Consider the following 23,990-nt stretch of genomic DNA (forward strand, 5'->3'; position numbering starts at 1 on the left):
TTTTTAAAATTAAGAATTTCCCATACATAGTTTTTTTTTTTTTTTTTTTTTTTTTTTTGGTAAATCCTTCGACAACCTCAACTTCCTTTAATGTTGGTGACTAGATAAAGCTGCAGTGCTTGCAAGATTTTTGCTTTCTGTAAGGGTCTTGAACAGAGCTGTTATAGAACATTTACATAATGGAGACCTGTGTTTGAAAGCCCAAAAGCTTTAAGAGTTACAGATTCCATTGTGTGAAAGAGGTTTATACCTTAAATAACACTGACAGCATATTCATTGTTTTTACCAGTTGTTTTATGTCCACTGCTTGTTCATTTGTCAGACTACAGTGAGCACTTGTGTCTATTAAAAGCCAGCGACTGGTGTTGCCTGTTTTTAGACATCAAATAGGTTGATGCATCATCAGTACTTTCTTGGCACTTGAACATGTTGTTGCTTTTCTACTTGTGTTTTGTGCAAATGTGAAGAACCCACACCATCTTTTTTTTCATCACATTTCTATTGTCTGTTTCTGTAATACTGCATTTGTTTGGAGTTGCTCTTTCTGTAATAAACTCTGAATTACAGCCTGTATGTTTCACATTATTTATTATTATTTAATTCTATCTTAGTACTTAAATCTTAATTTTCTTTTCCGAACTTGTTGATGGCTTCTTCTTGAATAAATTCCACGTAAATTATTGCTCTTTCATTTGTGGTGAATGGTTTTATTGCACACAAACTCCCATGAGGGATTCTGTGTTAATTGTTTTTGTTGGCACATGATTATTGCTCAGCACCTGATTTATCTATTATGTGGCTTTTATTGCACAATTTAGTGAAAAGGAGTACAATGTTCATTTTTATCTGTTTTTGTCACTGATTGTGTCCCGCTCTTTTGCACCATTCTTTTGAAAAACACCATGTAGAAATCCATAGTGCCACTGCAGATATTTTCTAACTGCAATGTCTGAATCTGGTCTTCAACCTTTGTGTCTTGTCACCTCCCCTCTCTACACTGTATTGTCACTTTTCACTATGAATTGTGTAATAGAGCAGAATCTCAACAAAAAATAACCTTTTCAAAGGCACGTTTCCCAGAATGCTAGGGGCGATCCTGGGGCATGGAGCTCCCCTGGGAAGACATTTTTGAAAATCTGTTTTGCTTTTCTTGTGTGTTTTGAACAGTGAAGATGAAAATAAATACTTTTTTTTAAAACCAACAATAAAAATAGAACACACCGATTAAATGTAAGATAATTGTTCAGTTTGGCAAGATGATTGACTGCTTATACAGAAGCATTGGTGTATAGTAATTGAAATTGCACTTAATATTCATAGTACTCTTGCCCTGACATGAAATGGGTATGTGCAGAGTACAGTGAAAGAGGGCTGACGGCTGGTACATTTTCACATTTGGATTTGGTTTTGATTTTTAAGTAGCTTGGTGTTACCTGGAGCTTGTCTTTTGTATAATGCTATTTATTTAGATTACAATTTGTGGAAAGTCTGTAATAAATTGTCTTCGCAGGTTGTTTGACAATTTAGAGCCAAAAGGCCAATTGTGAATCCCAGCTGCTGTCGCTTTCAAAACTGCCCTCATCAGAAAAATTACAGCATTGACTTTGTTCAAAAGCTAAATGTACATTTCCCATTGTCGAGCCACTGTCTTTTTGCCCTCTTTGCTCAGAAAGTCCTTGTTCTTTTTTCACCACCCAAATTATAATAACATTGCAGGTATTGTTCAGTGAGAAATTACATAATCATCATTGCCATTCGTTTCTTTCATTGACTTAGTTGAGAATGAACATTGTCTTTGTGCATGATAAATGCATTGTGAACTGCAGTTATGGTTGCTTTGCATGTTTGCCTGAAACTAAACTATTGTGTCTCATTAATCAGCTAATTAGCATAGTGAGAGACACATGGAGGCTATATTTGTTTGTGATTATGTGATTGCCATGTCAGATGCACGTGAAACCTCAGAAGTGGAGAAAATATAAATGGGAGCATGGATGTGTATCAGACAAACTTAGCTTTTTATGTATAGTTGGCATGCTATTTTCAATGTTAAGACCACAACTAACCATACACAATTGTTTTTCCCAGCCAGGCAAAATGGTTTCTTTGCATCTCTTAAAATATTGCCAATATATGTGGTCATAAAGCCTTACAGCTGACCAGTGAAAGCAAAGATCTCTGCCGGGATTTAATAGCGTATATATAGAGGAAATAGTGAGCTATAAATGCCTGTAGGACTGTTTATAAACCTCTCATGGCTTCTACGATCATCACTGTTGGCATTAAAACCTACGGTTTGATTCATTTAAAGGTTAACTAGAACAAAAAGGGCAGAAGTGCATACCTGCAAAATCATACAAAATACAAGTTTCAGTCTGTGCTAGATTTTAACATAACATTCTCTTCTATAAAGAAAACATAACAGAGCTGTGCTGTTTTGCTGCTCGTCGTCCATGTTAAAGTGGTAGACATTCTCCAGTACATCAAAAGTGACTACTTTTGCGGGCCTCTTTGTCCCTGCAGTTAATACAGCTTTACAGTACAGGAAAACACTTGTGATATGCAAATGTTGTAGCTAGTAGTACACCTTTTAAATAGGGTAGCTTCATATTGGTTTAGTAAACAAAGACCTGTGCAAACAATGCCTAATGAGGCAGCACTGTTTGTCTGGCCTTGCCAATCCAGGCATTGACGTGTCTGTTATATTGTCTTCTCTTCCCCTTTTCTCTTCCTGTGCATGCATTTCCACATTATGCACTTCAACAGGAAAAAGATTGATTAGAATATGGCAAGGGCACAAGTCAATTCCATTTGCTCTACTACAACAGTAATGCCTACAATAGACCATGGTAGACATTGAGTCTTGGTGTATGGACGATTTGTACTCTAAATTGTCTCCACAGAACATCTACGAGCATGTGCTTAATGGACCATGATGATAGTCACTTATCATCCTCAGGAGACACTTGTGATATGTTTAAAATAGGGATCCAGTGATCTAGAGAGTTTGTCTCCTCTGAGTAAGCATTTTGAAGAGATGATAAAACACTGTGGTGTTCATGATACTGTAACATGCATGGTGGCCAGTGAATGCATCCAGGTTGAGTGGTTCATATATATTTTTTTGCTATCCATCATTCTCGACATGACTGCACAATGATCACTTACCTTAAAGAGGACCTATTATGCTCATTTCCAGCTCTATACTTTATTCACTAGAGTAGCTTTGCATGATTCACAGTTTAAAAAAACTCCTTATTTATCTTATACTGGCCCTTTATGCAGCCCCTCAGTTCAGCCTCTGTCTCTAACAGGCAGTCTTAGCTACTGTCTCTTTAAGGCCCCCCTCCTGATGAGCCCACTCTGTTCTGATTGGCCAGCTGTCTGGATGCTTGCCGAGGGGCAGCCGTATCAGAGTTGTATTAAGTCATTGCTGATGAAAACCCAACATTTCCTGCTTTACTGCTGCAAATTAAAATCTTTTTAATGACTAAATAACTGGAGAATTTTACATAAAGAATTTACAGGAAATTAAATTCCTCACCAAATTAGCAGAGCTTCGTTAGTGGCGCTAAAAACCAGTCGACACAACTATATATGGAGATATTTAGAGCTCTTTGTTGAGCGGATCAGTTAGAAATAATGCAGGGAGGAATAGTACAAGCAGAAGCAGCCAAGGTCAATGATGTTTGATGAAGAGCTGCAGACAACTAGCACACCTCCAACAGGTAAACAACTTATTTTATTTTGTAGTGCTGTGTAATGGAAAAACACTCACAGCGTGCAAGCCCGACTCCAGTCATGGCTCAGTATGACTACCCCCAAAACAATGGAAAAGTGTTATAATGTTAGCAGAGCAGAGCAGTGAACTTGCATGCTGTGTGCGGGGAACAGATGACCATATAAAGAAATCCGTCATGAGCCAATGTCGGCTCGGGCTGGAAGTAGAAAAAACTGTTGGGAACCGAGCATTCAGAGTAGTCTGAAGCTGGTGCTTTTTGCTCACAGGGATTACTTCTACATATGTTTACCTCATTATTTGAAACTTTGGCCACGTTTAATATGAACATCCAACATTGTAACATTAACACTGAAAATAAGGAAAAGCATAATAGGTCCCCTTTAACACAGAGGAAATGGATGTTTCCTGGGGCCAGATGTATGGAGCATGCATATTCACAAAGACCATGCATACATTTCCCACACATAAAGTGGAATTTTTATAGAAGAGTATATGTGGTGAGAATATGAGCACCTCATGCATACTGTAACCCATGTGTACACATGGTTTTGAACTGAATAGCGAACCGAGTGTAATACAGTAAAGTTAAAAGATATTTTGAGATTCTAACACAGTGGAAACTGCTTACAGTGATCACTTCTGTCCAGGTCAAATTGATCACTATAAGCGAATGATTATTATAACCATTTTTTTCTTTTCTCTATTTCTCATGCAGATTACAATTGACATTTGTATATTTATTACATGAATATAAAGAAATGAAATGGGCAGCTTCACTATTTACTGAATTTTATTGACTATTTCAAAATACAGTGCAGCTGTTTCAAATGCTTGTTGTTTTACTGCTGCATCTCGTTGGCTCGTTTTCGGCAGTTTGTCATAAGCTTCAAGGAGACTACGTTTCTCACTGAGAGAAAATGATTTTCTTTTTCCTGTCATGATTTCAATGTGCAGGCAAAACCAGCCTCAGGTAACCAGTTGGAGGCAGACAGGTTACAGCAAGGCTATAATGGTACAGCAGCCGTGAAGTACTTATCATACTCATCATGTATCATGGCAGTGAAGTAAAAAAAAATAGTAGTTTAATTTTTTCCCCATATGTTATCATGTATAAAAAGACTCAAAATGAACACTGTAAGCGGACTACTTGATTACCATAAGCAAATTATTTAAACAGCATTTGTGTAGGAATGATTGTGTCCCCAGCTTTTTGATCCATATAATCATTTTCCACTGTAATTTAACATTAAATTAGAATGTTATCTAATTCCACTGATTATGTATAGTTTTGCAGTCTATATAGCAATCTATAATGTGGCAATCAAAGGCAGATTTAATCAAAAATCTGATTTTTTTTAATTTTATCTTTAATAAAGCAATTTGTAGAATCCGTTTTGATGAGCACCTTACATTAAATTATTGATTACCTTTCTGATGTTTGATGATTGAGATATCACTGGCGATGATGGTTTCCGTGTGATGAATTCATGATGGTATAAATTGCTGCCTTGTGTAATTGCCATTCGTTTTTGAAGGAAGGCTCCGATGCAACTACACAATTGGTATAATTGTAATTCTTCTTTGCTCTTCTTTTCATCAACCAGTCTCATGATTGAGCAGACAGACGCATTGATATGCAAACAGTAGATAATGTATATGTACATCTATGGCTGACTATGGGTGTGGAAATGAGGCTCATTCAGTTTCACAATGAGTGAAATTTGCAGAACCATCCGTACACAAGGGGTTATAAGTCTGAAGCAAAGAGTGTGAATACATATTGTCTGTGTGCAAACAGTTTTAAATAGTTGTGACATTTTGTGCATCAGACCTAATGAGTAACAAAGTTGAAAACCAATTTCTGTGCATGTAAATATAATTAGTGAGATGTCTGTATGCTGAAATGTCAATTACAGTATCTTCATTACAATATAATGGATCCAGAGATGCTTTGATGTAGTGTGCTATAATTCTAGATGTATATCTATCTTTGCAATGAAAAATACATAGATACCATTTATATCATGTATACCAATAACAAGTGTTAACAACTTCTGCACAGAGCAAATTGTAGATATATTATATGTAATCACAAAAAGGTAAAATATAACGTTATCACAGACAAGATAACATGTGACACATTATGTCATACAAATTAGCAAAGCTGACTGTAAAAATTACAAATGTTTGCCCAAAGTCTCTTCCTCTGAATTTGTGAGCATAAAATTCTGAGACATGCACTATTTCATCAATGATAAATTTTCTTTCTCAACAAAGCCGTGCAGCAAAGGCTTCTTCTCTTCCTTGTAATGAATCGCTGCATCACTCATCTTCTCTCTTTACAGACTTGTGCAAACTATTCATGAAGTTGAAAGGATAAAGTTCTTAATGTAGAACTTTTTCCTTCTAACTTAGTTCCCATTAGACCCAGAGAGATATGGTATGAAATTTCTCATTAACACTTTCTTCCTTAAGGGGTTTCTATATCACAGGCCTGCAGAGGTGTGTCTAGAACATTTTGAATGAAGGGATAGGAGGAGCAGGGGCTCAGAGCTGAGGGGCCAGTGATCAACTGTCACATAAGGAATGTATTTATTGAGCTTAAAAGAACCAAATGGCACAGCAGGTATACTGGAGTAGAAGGGTCTCTTTAAGGGACCATCCATCCATCCCATGTTTCATTAAGCCGGTCATTAGCCTTGCAGCCTGAGCTTACAGGATCACATTATAACTCTCTTTTTTTTAATGAGAAGTCACAGGGGAAAGGTCTCTATTGATAGGTCTCCATTGATATTTTGCAGCAGCGAAGCAGAACTGTTGGTGACAGAAAGTCACACTGGCATTGGACACAACTGTCAGATGCTACTGCATTTTATACATTTAATAACTTTATATGAAAGTTCACCAAAAATTGTGTCTGAACCTCTTTGCAAATGGCCAAATAAAACATATAATTTTAATCATAAATTGCATAAAGCACCATATGGCATGGTATGGCACTGACAGTCAGACAGCAGCCTGCAACACAGAACTAAAAGGGTCACAGGCTGTGAACTGTGACACACATTAGCTGTCTAGCTAATGTCTCCTTGACTACAAACATGGACACATTGCACATGTTGCACTTTGGCTTGCTGAAAAAGCTAGCAAATCTACATCCTTTGGGGAAAAATGCACTCCCTCATGCTAGTTAGCTTGTCAGTACACCAGTAGCAAAATGTCACATCCTGACTGGCTTGTCAGCAGCAGTTATCAGCACAGTTTTGTTTGCTAGCCCAGCTATCAGCCAAAACCAGGGCCCTTTTTAGGCATAAATCAGCTAGGCGGTCACCTCAGGCACAATCAGCTGAAGGGGCACCAAAGAGGAGGAAGATTTTTTTTTTCTTTTTTCTAATTTGCCATGCCCAACCTAGCTACTTGTTCAGTGCCACCTGATGTTAAGAACAGTCTTCAGGCAGATCCTAAAGTGGAACGTTTGGGGGCTGTCATTCATTCATTCTGGTATGTGGAACAAGAGCAAGAACAAAAAGATGCATGGATATTGTTGGCCAGTTGGCCCACAAGTATTTTTGCAATAGAAATATAATTGCTAAGATTATGATACTCATTTTACACCATGTGTGCACAATTGACAGACATAGGCTATCTGGATATTATTCCTTTCATTGACATTGTGATAGCCATTCATCTGAAACATTATTACCAATGCACAGTTGTCTGATTATGCATATGGAATAAATGCACTTGTTGTTGTTATATTTTGGATGTATTGTGTTGTTATGAATTGTGGATGCATGGATGGACTACGTTTATATCGAATGTGCTGTGTGCCATATCGGCTTTTATTGAAAAAACGAGAACTTCCTTATAAAGTTACTCTGAAGTCATGAAAATCGACTATTTTCTTAGTTCCATCACGTACTGGTCAAGCTCCCCCTTAACACCGGGAGAGGAAAAACCCTGGCACCAGCCCTGCACGTAGTGAGTTATACATAAGATATAATGATAAACAATGATCTATACCGTAAAATTCAGATAAAAATATTTAATCAGGATAAAAAATTCTATGCATGTTTTGATTAATTGGTTGTGTATAAATCCAGATGTTTGCCTCTGGAATAATAGCTTGCAATAACCCACTGTGTTCTTAAAACAAATGCTGTCCACATAACATTTAAGGATGTGACCCACTAAGCCACAAAATATAGAAATAGTTGTCATTTTCAATTACAAAATATATACCCAAGATTTATTTTCAAATACATTTTACTGTCCTTTTCAAAAAGAAAAAACTAAGAAAATCTCTTTGACTTGTTTTTCTGACGGCAATAAAAGGTTGATATATTCACATGAAGGTGCAAATTCCTTTTGTTTTGTTCAAAGTAAATAAAATTAAATCAAGACGAAGAAGAAAAAAAAATCATGTAGTACGCATGTAAATGAGATCTGGGAAATATTGCATAATCAAAAGAAATCTATATAAATAAAGTAAATACGTACTTACTTAATGCATGCATAAATAAAGATATTATAAAACTCAACTATAAAATTAACTATAAAATTGGTTTTAGAAGGTTGTGATTTGAGTAGCGAGACACTCACACCAATATTTTATTAACCTTTGCAACTTTTCTGTCCTTGATGTGTCAGAAAAAAATCTTGAGGTGATTGAAAGTGCTTATGACTCTTTTTTTTCTTTACAGTTTGTGCTTCCATTATCCATTTGACACTCTTCAGTCCAACATACAAAGAGAACAAAAATCAATACACTTGAGGAGTGGTTGGAGGGCCTTTATCTTTTGCGGCAGATGATTTGGCTGTGTGAATTATTCATCAGCAGAAAGCTATGGCCTCTGCTGGTGAGCACAGAGGATAGGAATAACAGTGTTTCCTTATCACTCTTAATCTTAGAAGCAGCAGTAATGCAATTCCTAACATTTAGCACTTAATGGTGTGTCAGAGAGGGAACATGATCTAAAACCATTAGGGCTGTTTTGTGCTGAGGTTCAAAACAGGCTTTTCACCTCTTATCTCTGCTACTGAGCTGACTAAGGGAGCAGAAAACCATGAAAGGTGTGAGGAAGTCTCAAGTTTTGGGATACAGTCAGCCTATCAAATGGAGTTAGTTCCTTTACTCTGCTTGTAATTCTTGCATAAAACATTGCGGTATCTTGACCTTTCTAACTTCTCTGTACTGCTTATGAAACTGTTATGTGAAAAAGTTTCTTAACTGTCAAACTGGATGATTACATTTCTTAACACAGTGACATATTTTCTTGGTGAAGTCATCAACAAAAACTAAAAGTAATCATTAAAGACCTTTCTCTCCCTTAGAAAAATTAGACTAAAACTAATTGCAAGCAACTTGTCATCAAAAACTATGATGAAATAATTTTTTGTCAATAAATAAAAAGTAAACAAATAAATGGACAAATGACCAAGCAAGAATGGCAAAAGTTTCAGAAAAACAACTGAAGAAAGCGAGTAAATTGTATTACTACAGAAAGCATTGACATGGGCACTGTTTATGAACCTATGTCTGGTATAAACTGGTAAAAGTACCTTTTCCAGTTGTGATAGACGAGAACAAACCCATAAACTGGTCATTGAAAACAACACGCCATCTTCAAAGACATGAAATCACAAATGTAGACAAATGAAACTACAAATTTCCTGATGAGAAAATATTCATATTTTCCTCAGAAATGTCATTCATTAACTACCTAAATTAACACTGCTTGTACATAAATATGCACTGAAACCAAGATGGCAGACTTAAAGAATGGTGTTATCACCAAGTGAACACAGATTGATGTCAAGGGCATTGATGTGAAGTGCATTTCTCATATTATAGGGGATATTTATTTTGTTTGTTGCAATTTACTGTAAGGTTAACAAAAATAACACTGCAATTTTTGAATTTAGTGGGGTATCTACTGATACTACAGATGTCAATGGCCTCAGTCCCAGTTCATCTGATTTGCATATAGTGTTGCTAAATAAGATCTGATTCTGGGCTGTTTTGATTCATGTTGTGCATGTCTGCGAGCAATGGAGCGCAAAAAGAAAGAGTTTTCTGCTGCTGAACATGAAATATTGGTTAAAGGAAGGATATCTTTGGAACTGCATTCATCTATTTTTCCTGACATAAGAGGAAATAATTTCTCTCGCAGGATGGAGGTTTGCAGGGGAAATTATTTTATCTTACGTGAGGAAATTTCTTAATGTCATCAGCTAAACAAAGATCAGTGATTGAATGATTTCTTTGAGTTTGGGTTAAACCTCCTTGACTACATTTATTCTGTAAACAGATAAAATAGGCTAATAGAACTGGCCCGCTTGATAAGTATTACAAACTGCTTCAGTCATATCGCACTGGACTGAAGCTACTGTGAGCCTTTTAATAAGTCAGGAAAAATAAGCAGGAGGAAACTGAGGGAAACAGAAAGGTAAAGTCGTGTGGAAAATAACAGGTTGATGCCCCCAAAATAACTTTACAAAGCATCTTTTAATTTGTGTTTCTATTTCTTTCTTTCTCTGCCTTCACTGTTGTTGACCAGTCTGATAAAACAGTTCCATACTGTGTATTCTACACTTGCTTTCCCCAAATGTTAAATTCAGACCATTTCTTCTGCTACAGTGGCCAGTCTGCAGTGATAAATCCGATGAAGCGGCTATTTGTATAAATGTTCATTCCCTCCTCCCATATTGTGCATCTTTGAACAGGAACACCTTAAAATATATATTGCATGAGACCAAACACGCAATTTTCAGCTCTACCACTTTTCTTCCATTTTTTTCCAAAACCTCGGAGCGGTCATTTAGTAAATAAGGACAAACACAATTTGACTGTCTAGCACCTAAAAAGGGCCACAAATCCTAAGTACACTAAGTCTTCCACATTTTCAGCTGCTGAACAAAGGAGGATGGTGCTACAAGCGACTGATGTAAAGACATTTCATTGTCAAACCAAATAAACAAATGACAAAGAAGTATTGTTCTAGTACTCAGCATAATGGTGTATAACACATTCACTAGATGCTTGTGTTGGATCTCTGCTCTAATTAGCTTAGCTTAATTGATTGATTGTGCTTAGCTGTGTTTGTTGGTGGAAGGCGGTGTTGGTGGTGTGCCAGAAAACTGTTAAGGTTGCCATTCCTACAGAAGTTAACAAAGTTAAAGAGGAATGAAAGAGGCTGCACCAAGCTGAAAACTTGTGCAATGTGTGGGCACAAAAGAAAACCTTGGTCCTGCTTTACATTGTATGTAACCATCTGTGTGATATGATCAGCAATTTCTTGTTCTGAATGTGTCCAAAATCTTGCAATATGACTACCTTGTCTGCTAAAATGTTTGGCATATTGCTATTCAGTATAAATACTTTCTTTCAAAAGGGATTTGCTGCACAAGAAACTAGCTATAGCACTTCATCAGACACCATTCATGTATCGATATGCTGTAGCAGAAACAAAGAACTTTTTTTTCCTGCATGCTGTCATTGCATCTGTAATGTTGTGATGACAACTGCACAACACAGAGGAAACAACACACATTATAATATAAAAGCGATTCATTAAGGATAGCAATGTATGGATTCTGGACAGAAGACAGGTGATTGGCAAGAGGAGTAAAGGAAGCCATTTATGTCAAACTGGAACAACTCTTCTTGAATAGAGAGGTGGGGGTGGGGTGATGCAACATCACCTATCAGCAACATCCTGACATCACTTTCCAGGAAGTTTCACACCAGTTCACACCCTAATTCATCACACCTCACATGTGACCATAACCACTCACATGTGACCCCAGCAACCCTCCTGCAATACCAACGTGTTAACAACCCCCTTACTGACAATTGACTGTCAGGTGGGGAACTCCCCTCCTGTTAGCTGAACTGATGAAGCCGCTTGGATACATCTTAAAGTATAAAACAGAAAATTGGCTTAAAACATGTTAATATCCACTGCATGTCTCTATATTTCGGTTTGAAACATCATTTTAGAGATTTCTGTAAAACTATAGCAATATCTGGAGATCTGAGATATTTTTATTCTGTTTTCCTTTAGTGGGACTATTATAATTTATAATAATTTATCAGTAAAGATGTGGTGTGATTCTAATAACTTTTAGGTTAGGTGCTCATACATTTGCCAGCTGTTCTATGTAATAAAAGCGAGGTTCAGGCAGTGTTCAATAAAACATAATCATGTCTGTACCTTGAAGGGGTTAAATTACACAGATGTAAAAATAACACAGATGAAATAATGGCAATTCTAACGAACCACTGCTGGAAATATATATTTATCTCAAATCTGATATATGATATTGCAAAGCCCCAGCTCAACCCATGTAGTTAATGACATGATATACTGCGTTTTACTGGGTATTCAATTTTTCAAGAAAGAAATATTAGCATTATAAATCTTTTGTGAAAATCAAAATTGTTGAGACAACTAATTTTCAAAATGTCTTGGTGAATTTAAATAGTTCAGATCTGAAATTATTTGGCTTTAAAGGTAAGAGAATACTTCCATCTTTACATTATTCAACCTTTTTTGACAAGAGCAGAGCTTGTCTTGAATACAGTACACAGTACAACCACTACTACTAGACTGTTTTTGATCAACATCAATATTTTGCACCATTATCAAAAAGCCTAAAAATGTTTGCCTTTGGAATTGATCTATATAACATCTCACAGTATGAAACCCAAGTATGTCAATTGTCGGTGTAAAATTCCCAGTATTCCCCTCTAGGTTAAAATATATGACTGCAGCATTTAGAGACTGACCTGTGAATCGCCCAGCTTTCATTGTTAAAACTATACAACAACGATACAACAACTTGCTTTTTGCAGCTTTAACTGTTTGCGCCTCTCCTTCCACCTGTGCACCATGGTCTCTGAACTGCGTCACCAAAATTGATTGATTGATGGATTTATTGACTGGGACAGTGTGCAGTTTGAAACGTTGAAGATGCACTGCACCAGAGTTAGCTTGAAGCTAGTTTGCATCTGTAGTCCCCAACAAAAAACATACAAGAGCACAACAACAAACAGTACAAAGTACACCATACAAAATACAAAATTACACACAGCACATCACACACACCCACAATGTCAATTAGAACTTGTCAAATTTAAATCAAGACCATAGATGGAGTTTAGCCTCAATGCTCACACAGCTGATTGGTCTTTAGTAGATTTTTTAAAATCTTTTAAATACAAATAAGATTTTAAAAGATTTTTTTTAAATACAACAGAGATGCGCAAAGTGAGTTTCAAGGTCAGGAAAATACCAAACATTCAGAGCACTGCTTGTGCTGGTCATTGCGCCTCCATGAAAATAGGGCCCATAATGTTTTATCTCTCTATAGAATGTCTCTTTCCTGTCATTTTCTAAACAGGCCACCATACAATAGAAGTTGAGCATGGTGTTTACAATGATGATAGTAGCCTGACTATAGTGGTCTCCATGCATAACCACAATGGGCTTATAAAATGTTGATGCAATCCCTGTTGAATACAAAGGACCTCAGGAGTCATGTTGAGAAGATTATAGAAGTAGGCTAGTCATTTTGTCAATTTTTTGTTATCTATCTGTCATCTACGCAGTCACATATGTGTGAACACTTCAAGTGTATGTGACTGGGCCTGACTTGATCTAACTAGGTCCCACATCCACATTATCACATGTCCCCACTGTGAACACAGTGTACCCTCCACTTATCCTTGTTAGCATGTCCTCTAGCAGCTCAGCAGGCCCAGCTGACACCAGGGAACTGCTCAAAAGGCTGCACCTGGAAAGGCATGATGAGATGTGCTACAGCGAGCAGGGAAATGAAGATCAGTGCGTCACTCGTGGGTGATGGGGTGGCACGCCTTAAAACACTACACTTCTCCCTCTGCCTTCTTATTCTCTACCCCTGTTTATGATCTTTTACCAATCTGGGAAAAAAGAGAAAAAAAATTCTGTGTTCACTGGAGCAACATAGGTGTATACGGGGTACATGCTGCTGTCTTTTCTCCAGCTCTATGTTCAGTGGCTTTAATCTTAAGACTGTGCTCCTTTTGTGCCTGAAAGTAACTTAGAAAATTACACACCATCAACATATCCTTTGCCAGTGTACTTTCTCTTGTAACTTCCATTTTCATTTACATGTGACAGAGGTAATTAATCTGCTGCACTTTGACCTGTGCAGCCTCTGTTTGAGTGCTTGTCTAATTGTTTGTCTGTAATATCCCTGCTCATTCCGCCACTGTTCATTAACACTTAATGAACAATGATCTGGGATAGCACAAGAGCTTAACAAGTAGTCATATCCACTCAAATGTATTTATACTGGAAGGAAGGTTATTTTTAAAGACAATGCTTTTTGGAGCCTTTTTGGAAACTTGCAAAAATACATGATGACAAGGCCAGTCAGTTATTGTTCCACCCATGCTTTCTCCTAATGAGAGATTGCGTTTCTTTTCTGCGGTGGATAAGGATTGTTTCAAAAGACTCTGCAGTTTTAAATCAGTTGTTTTCTTACTTGCAGTACATGTTCAGTTTATGCAGTGCACATTACAGCAACTTTTTATGCCTGTTTTTTCACAGTATTCTGCAGTGCCAGCTTTACCCAGAGGCTTCAAGACTTCTGAAGGTGTCATGTCTTCATTTACTTCATATTTTCCTATTTTGACAAAACAGCTCCCTGCCTGGAAGTCAAAGAGATACCTGACATTCAGAGTTTTTAAAGTTTTTTTTTTTTTTTCACCTGCCAGGCACATGTCAGTTTGAAAAAGAATGTTCCCTCAATAATATATCGGGCTAAATACTATCTGATTTTAGAGATATCACATGAAAATGAATAGTTAATGTAATAGTTCAACATTTTAGGAACAGCACTCATAGAAAGCACACTTTACAGGAGAGGATTCAAAGTGCTGGAGACTGGATGCCAATCACTGGCATAATCTATATTTTAGGAATGTCCAGTAATAAAACATTTCTAGTCAGAGATGCAAAAAACATTGCAAGGCATATTTAATATGAAAATACATTTCCAGTTTTGCACTTTTATTTTAGGGAAAATTGACTTTTATTCAGGGCACTTCAACGAATATTTATTTGGTGTTCTGATATCTTGCAAGAAAACCATCACTAGGCACTGGCTGCTTCCTGACTCCCCCACCATAAAGGAATGGACAGATATAGTTAATGAAGTATTCATAATGGAAAAAAAATACTTTTTCACTTTGCCTACAAATGAACAGATTTACTGAGTCATGGTCAAAATGGGTTTCTTATTTACAGCAGTCACAGCCACACTTTATGGAGTTCATAAATTAATAGATCCTTCGTCGGTGTGTTTTGTTTTGTTTCAATAATCTGACACACAGTTCTACTAAGGAAAAGGTTGCTTGGTCTCCTAACCATTTTTTTTTTGTTTCAGAACTTAGATAACTTACTGGATTGTATCCCAACATGTTAATGTACATCTTTGCTACTATATGTCCCTCTTTCCAGAATCTAAATAGTTATTGAAAAATTTATAGGATGTATATTGTTTAAAAAACAGTATAATGAGAAGGGGTTTCAAGTCATGCTGTTCATTTGTTGCAGACTTAATGGTCCCTGCAACTGCAAGGCTGTTTCTTTGTAGTTGTTGAAATGTTCTCAACTATCCTCTAAATAAAGAATTGAAAAAAAACAACACTCATTCACTTTCATGCCAAGAGATGGATAAAGAGATCATTCTCATATTTGTACTCTAAATATCAAGCTAAAGCCAGGAGATGATTAGCTTAGAGTGGAAACAGGGGGAAAATAGCTAGCATGTTCTGTTAAAAGGTAACAAATTCCACCTACCAGCATGGTAAAATAACTTTTATACTATACATTTATGTCATATGGATGTAGCGAAGTGTGACGTCACCCGTTGGTTTACACAGAAGCCATCTTTTCCATCTGGAGCCAGGACCCTCCAAATAAGGAGTGCGGGGAGTTGCCTTTCACGGTCTGGACCCCGCTACCTCGGACCCAAGCGAACACTAGCTGACTGGAAACAGTGAACACTGCACACTTGGCCTAACATTAGCTACTTAACTAAGTTGTGCTAACAGGGCAGATATTGTAATTAACATTAAACTTAGTGAAATATTGTGAAAATAATCTGCCTCAGTGCGAGTTCCTGTCAATCAATGCCCATCAAAGCTACTATAAGTCTTCAAATCTTACTAACAGAGCAATAATTTCCAAAATGACATCCAGCAGTGGCTGTTGGTGATATTGCGATTAAAGATAATTCTGCGTTGGCTTTAGCCTCGAGCTGTGGTAGCTGTCTCTTGGTTGTGTTTTTTGGGGGAGTTACGTGCTAGGACTATTTCTTAGCCAAGTTACTAGTAACTCCCCATGAAACTACAACTTATCATTTTTACACTTTGTTTAATTTGTATAAAAAAAAATTAAAAAAAACAAGACATGTGTTAGTCAGTAAACTCTAGAGGTATTTATACTTACTGAAGCTAAGCTAGCCATCTTGGTATTATCTGACTTAAAGCAAACATATTTCCCAAAATGACAAACTATTTCTATAAAGAATGTACAATAATGAATATGTTTTCCCTCAAGGATTCCCCTGAAGACACCACAGGGCATCTGCAACATGGCTTTTCAATTTTATTTATTTATTAACCCTTTAAAATGTCTAATAACTAAAACATTTCTTCATACAGTATATAACCCACATTAAGACCTGAACAGTGACTTCCAATTAGTTTAGTTTGCTTTAGTTAACCTAAGGACCTGGTCTGTGTGTTACAATGTGGTATACAGAACTTTAAAAGGTAGTTAGTAAAACAGAATTTCTGACAGAAAGAAAATTCTACTTTTTAATCTCTTTCAATGTACTGTGGTGCCATTAATCAGCATACAGAATGTCAGGGATTATATTTTACATTACATATAATATCAAAAGCCACTTAAAGGGAAACTTTGGTATTTTTCAGCCTGGACCCTTTTCCCATCTTTTGTGTCTAAGTGACTAATGGGGACAACAGTTTTTGAAATTGGTCCAGTATTGAGCGAGAACATTTCAGCTGGCAGCTGCAAAACAGGCTGCAATGTAATCTGATGGGGCAATAACACCTTGTCAATGTACGTCCACTGAAAGTGCTTGTTTTTGCCGCTGACAGGCTCAGATTGTTATTATAAGTGTCTAACAACATTATGGAAAGGACCATACAGAGAAATAAAGTTTTTCTTTACCTTTCGCTTGATCCGGTCTGTTTGTTATTGTGTCTAACCATAGACTATAAAAATAATGGACATAGCCACTGACGACGTCAGCCATTGGTTTGTGAACTCGCGTTTTGAAGCCTCATGTTTGGCATTTTGACCATTGCCATCTTGGATTTTTGGAGCCAGAAGTGATGAGAAGTGACCACATTTGGATGAGAGGGTGGAGCTGACCCTAATGCTAGCTGCTAGCTTGGTCAGCACAGTGCATTTAAAGTCTATGGTTAACTTTGATAATGCTAATGCTAATTTTTGCTAGCAAAAAACGGGCTTAAGACCATTAAAACAAAATGTTCTTACTGGAAAAACTGAACATCCGACTCCTTAGAGGGTCTTTTATTACAACCAAACACTGAACAAGAATTTTTTAGGTGACTAAAATGTTACAAATAACTTTCATTAACTGAAAACACACTGAAATAGTGACAACTACGGCTACACCTATACTGAATCTGGGGTTACGCTATGTTTACATTACCTAATCATTGTTGTTGTCATGGTAGGGACTTGTTAATCACAACATTGCCACGCCCTAAAGCATAACCTGCTTTATCATCAAATTTAAATTAAATGGGACCATAATTTAGAAAATGAACAGAATGCTGTATTGAAGAAGACTTAAAACTAGTGATTCAGGCCATAAACTCATTTGGAAAGTGTTTACTGAGTTTACTGAAGAAGGGTCGTTTTCTCATAGACATCTTTACAATCGGACTTCATTTTGGAGCCAGTGGAGTCGCCCCCTTCAGGTTCACATTAGCTTCATTTTTCAGACCCGGAACTACCCGCTTGTGTCTAAACCATAGAGTGTAAAAAATATGGATGTAGCCACTGTGATGTCACCCATTGGTTTCTGAAGAGCAGTTTTGAAGCTCAAAGTGGGCAGCTCCAGCCGTCACCTAATCCAAAATGGTCAAAGAGGTGGGGCTGAGGCGGGCCGAATGAAGCCTTGTTGCTGAAACAAGCCACCTAGAGGCTGGCAACCTGTCACTCAAAGCAGCCACGTCCTTAATTATGCATAATTTTACAGCTTAATAAAATTTAAATGGGTGAGTTATAAAAAATTCACCCCCTGTACAGTTGTCATGAAAGGGGAAATTAGCTATAGAGACCAAAACCATTTTTTGTACCATGCTGTAAACATGTTTATTTCTGCTGTAAAGTTGGGCATATTAACATAGTGGTCTATGGGGATTGACTCGCTTATGGAGTCAGCCTCAAGTGGCCATTCAAGCCACTGCAGTTTTTGGCACTTCTGCATTGGCTTCATTTCTCAGCCCTAGAGGTTGCCCCTTGGTCTTAACAAATCTCACCCAAGAAGTCTCATTCTGAAATCTCACGAGAGCTGAGTTGTTGTCAAAATCAGCTTAATATTCAGCCATGACAGAGTTGGAGAGAGGAGGGCCGGGAGGAGCTTAGTGTTACCTAAAAGATATTCAAAGTCATGGATGAATATTTAGCTGATTTCGACATTTACTCAACTCTTGCGAGATTTCAGAACAAGACTTGTCCTTGAGCAAGACTTGTTTAGCTAAATAACAAATAGACCGGATCAAGCGAAAGGTAAAGAAAAATGTTTCTCTGTATGGTCCTTTCCATAATGTTGTTAGACACTTATAATAACAATCTGAGCCTGTCAGTGACAAAAACAAGCACTTTTAGTGGACATATATTGACACGGCATTATTGCCCCAAAGGATAACATTACAGCCTTATTTGTGGCTGCTGGCTGCAGCACCCTCACTCAATACTGGACCATTTTCAAAAATTGTTGTTTCATTAATCACTTAAACACAAAATGATGGAGAAATAGGGTCCAGGTTGAAAAATAACGAAGTTTCCCTTTAAGACTAAAATAGTAGAAAATAATATATTGAAAGAACGCCGATGGAAGCACGCATAATAGGCTTCTTCCACATGCAATAAACCATTCAAATGAATATTGATATATTCATGCATATATGCACATATTTTTAGATGATTCTATATAGATACATGTGAATATGAATGGTTATACTCCCCCTAACTTATTAAATTACTAAAGCTATCCTGTTGTATGTGTGAAAATAACAGCATATTTGTGTTTAACCAAATGTTTACAGTAAGTAGATTCACAGACCAGTACCAGACTAATTTATGGAAGTGTCTGTAAGTATTTTCCACTCACAGCCTTCTCCTGTGTTTAAGTATCTGACAAGGAAGGAAAAGCTCTTACAGAGAAAAATGCACAGTATTGGTCACAAGAGGGCATGTCACCCTATAAAACAAGCAAGTTGCTAATGACTTTTTCAGGAACCAATTTTCTGCTTTGTGGCACAGCCCATAAACAAGGTTATTCTCCTCCATCAAGGGATGAATAGAGATTTAACTGTCTTTTCTGTTTATTATCTCACAGCAACATTTACACGTTGCTTATGCCACAAATTGAAGAAGGTCTCTGACTTTCTCACTTCTATCCCATGTTTTGTTTCTTTACATCTACTAAGAGCTAGGTTAAAAGCACTGATCCATTCTGCATGTTGATGACCATCAAGTATTTATACCATAGATGTTTAACAAGGACCTCTAGACTAATGTGACCTAACATTTCACCTCCCTGGTCTGGCATATTTTGAATGTTATCTTTTTTTTTAAATAGGCTAAACACAGGATTGCAGCGACACACATCAATGTGACAGTAATGCTGAAATTAGCTTTAAAATGCTGAGCTCTCACTATTACACAAGCCACACACTGTAATTCTCCCACCTGCTAGCACTCCCATAACTCTGTTCCAAAACCCCGGGGGTTGGATACATGATGACTCGGGTGTACCAGATGACAACGTGATTTTAATATATGTGGAAGGTTGAGAGTTTTGTTAAACGCATACATCAGGGTTTCACAAATCATGTGACTTTGAGTGTGTGTGTAGACCACTCAATTAACACGTCTACTGACAAGGCATCATAAAAAAGACAAAGAGTCTCTGGTGATCTTGAAATTCTGCAAAACACTATTTAGAAGAGCCAGTCATAAGGGCGTTTGCAGCTTTCAGTCAAACTATAACCTTACTGATGAATGACTGCAGCAGTATGACTTAATTATGACTGCACAGGAAATACTGTCCATCCCTAGTAATGACCCCGATGGCCATCGATAAAAAGGCTTGATAAACGCAGACTTCCTGAGCCTGGATGGATAAATACGGCCTGAGTAATGAGACCCGGGCTGCCGAGGATGACAGCTCTGCTCTATATCATATGCTGCTCTGTGGTTCTGGGGCAGCAGTGGGGGGGCTTTCACAGGGAGCCTTTGAAACCTCAGTGTGAGCGCTCTCATTCGCGGCCAGCTTTCAGACACAGTGGTTGTGTTCTCTGAGAGAAAATAACCTGAGATATCAGAGAGACAGTAATGAGAAATTCCATTTTCAGTCATCTGGTTCTATCTGTGTGACTCTCCAGTGCACTCTCAAGTAAAAAGCAATTGCATCAATCTTACACATACAGTCTACTGGGATGAATCTTTTGAGTGTAGTTCACAATGGCTCTAAGCATACATCACAATAACATAATCTATGTTTCAAATTAAGTTCATCCTTCACTCGTTGCGCTAATTAACACGGTAATTGATTAATCCATTACTTGATTTTTTTTTGTTCTTAGACCTTAGTCTGAAGCTAATAGAAGCTCGATAAACTGGCCGTTTACATTTGTGAGAGAAAAATCTGGCTCTATTTCATGGTTCAGAAGCTTTACCGTCCTTTTTTAGAGAAAGGACAGATCTTACAGAGGTTAACAAAGCTGTCATTAGCCGGCTTAGGATCTAAGTAGACGCAGAAAGCTCAGACCTCCACACAATATAACCACGCCGCCTTTTTTTCCAGCAAGGAACAGGCATTACTTTCTCGTAATGGCTCCTCTGCCTCATGGGATGGCATGCATTGTAAAGTGACAGACAAGATGTGGAATAAGATGATATGGAGTCGAATTCACACCTGTGGTACTTACAGTACATGGCAGAGGGTATTTTTTTGAATCCACAGACCAATCAAAATGCTTCATTCAGTTATTAATGAATCTCTACTCCAGCATGTTGTGAGATTCCCAAGGTCAATACCACCATTTCCTCCACCCAATAGATAATCTCTCTTTTTCCACTCTTTTGCAGGTCAACTAGGAATATCCTCTGTACATTCTTACTAATTACTACTGGTCTCGCATATAAATTGATTTTTTTTTTTTTTTAACGAGTAGATCTTCTTAAATCCCTCTCACTATAATTAAGGCTTATATCGGGATAATGGAAAAATGGTGGATCAAAGGTTGAATTAATTGCAGACTTGAGCATGTAATTCAGGTACTGAGAGAGTGAAGACATGTCTTTCATGGAAAGAAACTCTCAGATACACACGAGCTGGGTGACAGGAATAGATGCGCTGAACATATGTTTAGATATACTTTCACATCAAGATTTTGTAAATGTGATAACTTCCTTGAGGCTTATTGCCAATTGGTGGGGTCTCTCACGATTTCAGTACATAAACAAATCATACATTTAAAAAGCCTTAGGTTAAAAACTTTTCACTTGTAATTTACACATATGGTACGCATCTTGCCCTTGTTCTTTTCATTTTTATAGACGGCAGCACGACAAACACATAAAAACATCCAATTCCTACAGCTCATCTGTTGGCAAGGTAACATATCCTGTCATACTTGATTCTTGAAAGTAACAATTGTTTTCAGCTCACAGTTGACAAGCTTACAAAACATAATGAATTCCCAGACATATGAAACATATGAAAAACATACTACAACAGTAGTAACACTAATCCAGAGGATATCAGTGTAGTTCAGGAGCACACCTCATCACTAATTTAAAAAACAATATAAATACAGTTCATAAAAGTAAACAAAAGGCTGATCATAAGTGATGCACCTAAAAATAACACCAGTAAAATAAGCAAAACGGAGGAAATGACACCCTTAAAAATTAGCATTTGTAACAACAAAGTTTATTAAATGAATGAAATGTCAAAATACAACTCATATCTCAGAACACCTGCAAGTATATTATTCAAAAGATTCACAGCTGTGGGAACAGAACACCTCCTAAATCAATGTGTGAAACATGTGAGCATGCATAACCACTCACTCAACACACTTTTTACTCTACACCAAACAGGACTGAAATACGGCTTGAATTCTCCTCCTGGTTCTTTCCTCCAAAAAGTTTTCTAATAAATCTGGAGTCAAACCAATTGTAGAACCAGACTCTTTTAATAAATTTGTTAATCCTGTTCCTGTCATTGACAGTATTGCTGTTACCAAACTGTATGTCTGTACAGTTAATATGAAGCTACAGCTAGACGCTGGTTAGCTTAGTTTAGCATAAAGACTGTGTGAGGTGGCAACCAGTGGAGACTCCAGGAGAAACAGAAATAGTCCATCACATTACCCCTGTAACACCATAACTCATCATTTTTGATTAAACAAATGAGATATCATGTTAATTAGTGAACTTTAGAGGTACTGGTAGATGGATTTTGTTACTTTTGGACAGAGTCAGGCTAATTCCTACTGTTTCCGCTAAGTGCTAAGCTAACTTGGCTGCTGGCTGTGGATTCATATTCAGTGTACAGGCATGGTATCGATCTTCACACCACTCTTTGGAAGAAAGCATACAAGCATAATTACCAAAATTTTTAACTATTCCTTTACTCCTTGGCAAATGATTACCTTTCAACCACTTTATTGTTCATCATGGTTAATGGTAAAAAAAAAAACGTTTCAAGGGACACTGGATGTTTTTAGAATGTTTTGAGGTTGATTATATAATTTTTTTTTCTCCTGTTGCCACCGTCGCTGATCACCCTGTTTAACACCTCCACTAACTACAAGTTTACAAATTCTCTTGTATAATCATCACATAATCTCCCTGCTCTTTGAAAGCCTGAACTCCTAACAAGATGTGGTGTGACACTATGTGGTGCCTAAAACCCAGGGAGTCATAAATATATTTATTACAGGCCTAGTAAATGAGGGAGTTGAAGTCATTTTAAATACTTTCCTTGGGGAATAAATTATGGCACACTGAGAAAAACTTCCCAGTAAAGTCACACCTCTGAAATAAGCATGAAACTGCTAAATGGGGTTTGGGTGTTTTTTTATTGTTTTTTTTTTTTTTTTTTTTTGGTGTGTGAGTGTGTGTGTGTGTGTGTGTGTGTGTGTGTGTGTGTGTGTGTGGGAGAGAGAGAGAGAGAGAGAATGTGTTTGGTCTGTATTTCACATTTTGGGACCCGTTTTGGACTTCAAACCAGTTAAAAGTTGGACAGTACATCCAATTAGGGCCATAATAGGAGTCTGCATTTTTCACTGCAACTGTATTGAGCAGAAGCTAAAAGGGTTTTGTCTTCACTGAGGTTCTGGTTAAGGTCTGGGAAATCTTTAGGGAATTAATATGCAAATCAATGAAATGTGCTGAAAGTGAGATATACAAGCAGTGTTATATGAATTCCGTGTGCATCCAAAGTGTCTAAGTTGCATTTTGAAATACACTGGTATCATGAGCAAGTTACGATTCGTCATCAAATATATAAACCAAATGTCTCAAGAATGAGAAAACTGCTGAATGATGGTCAGCGCTTCACTATGAACTCCTGTTGAGGCAAAAATGATGCGGTGCCGGAACGACCTGTCAAAGCTGCTGGGTATCATCCCTTAAAGCTTTTGACACATTTTAAACTGAACTTCACTGAGACTTCCCTTCACCAACACTTAGATATCCTGCTGATACGCCACACTTCTTTAGCTCTGACAGCCTGTGTGATTATGTAAATGTGTGTGGTTGAACATTCGGATCCATGCGGTGGCAGTGAATACAGCCGGATTTCACAGGTGTTAGTGCGATCAGTTTATTGATTTACGGTGGAAATGTAGAGAGGTTATGGACCCGTTTGACCTCCTGCCCCCGCATCCCCTGTCAAT

At 37.3% G+C, this 23,990-nt stretch overlaps 1 protein-coding gene across 4 annotated transcripts in view; it reads left to right on the top strand.

The window, feature by feature from the left end:
* Window positions 1-23,990, top strand: part of cntn4 (contactin 4) — a 205,124-nt gene that overhangs the window by 21,727 nt on the left and 159,407 nt on the right. The window lies entirely within an intron of this gene.

The sequence above is a fragment of the Thunnus albacares genome, chromosome 4 (assembly GCF_914725855.1).
Source record: "Thunnus albacares chromosome 4, fThuAlb1.1, whole genome shotgun sequence".
Classification (NCBI taxonomy): domain Eukaryota; kingdom Metazoa; phylum Chordata; class Actinopteri; order Scombriformes; family Scombridae; genus Thunnus; species Thunnus albacares.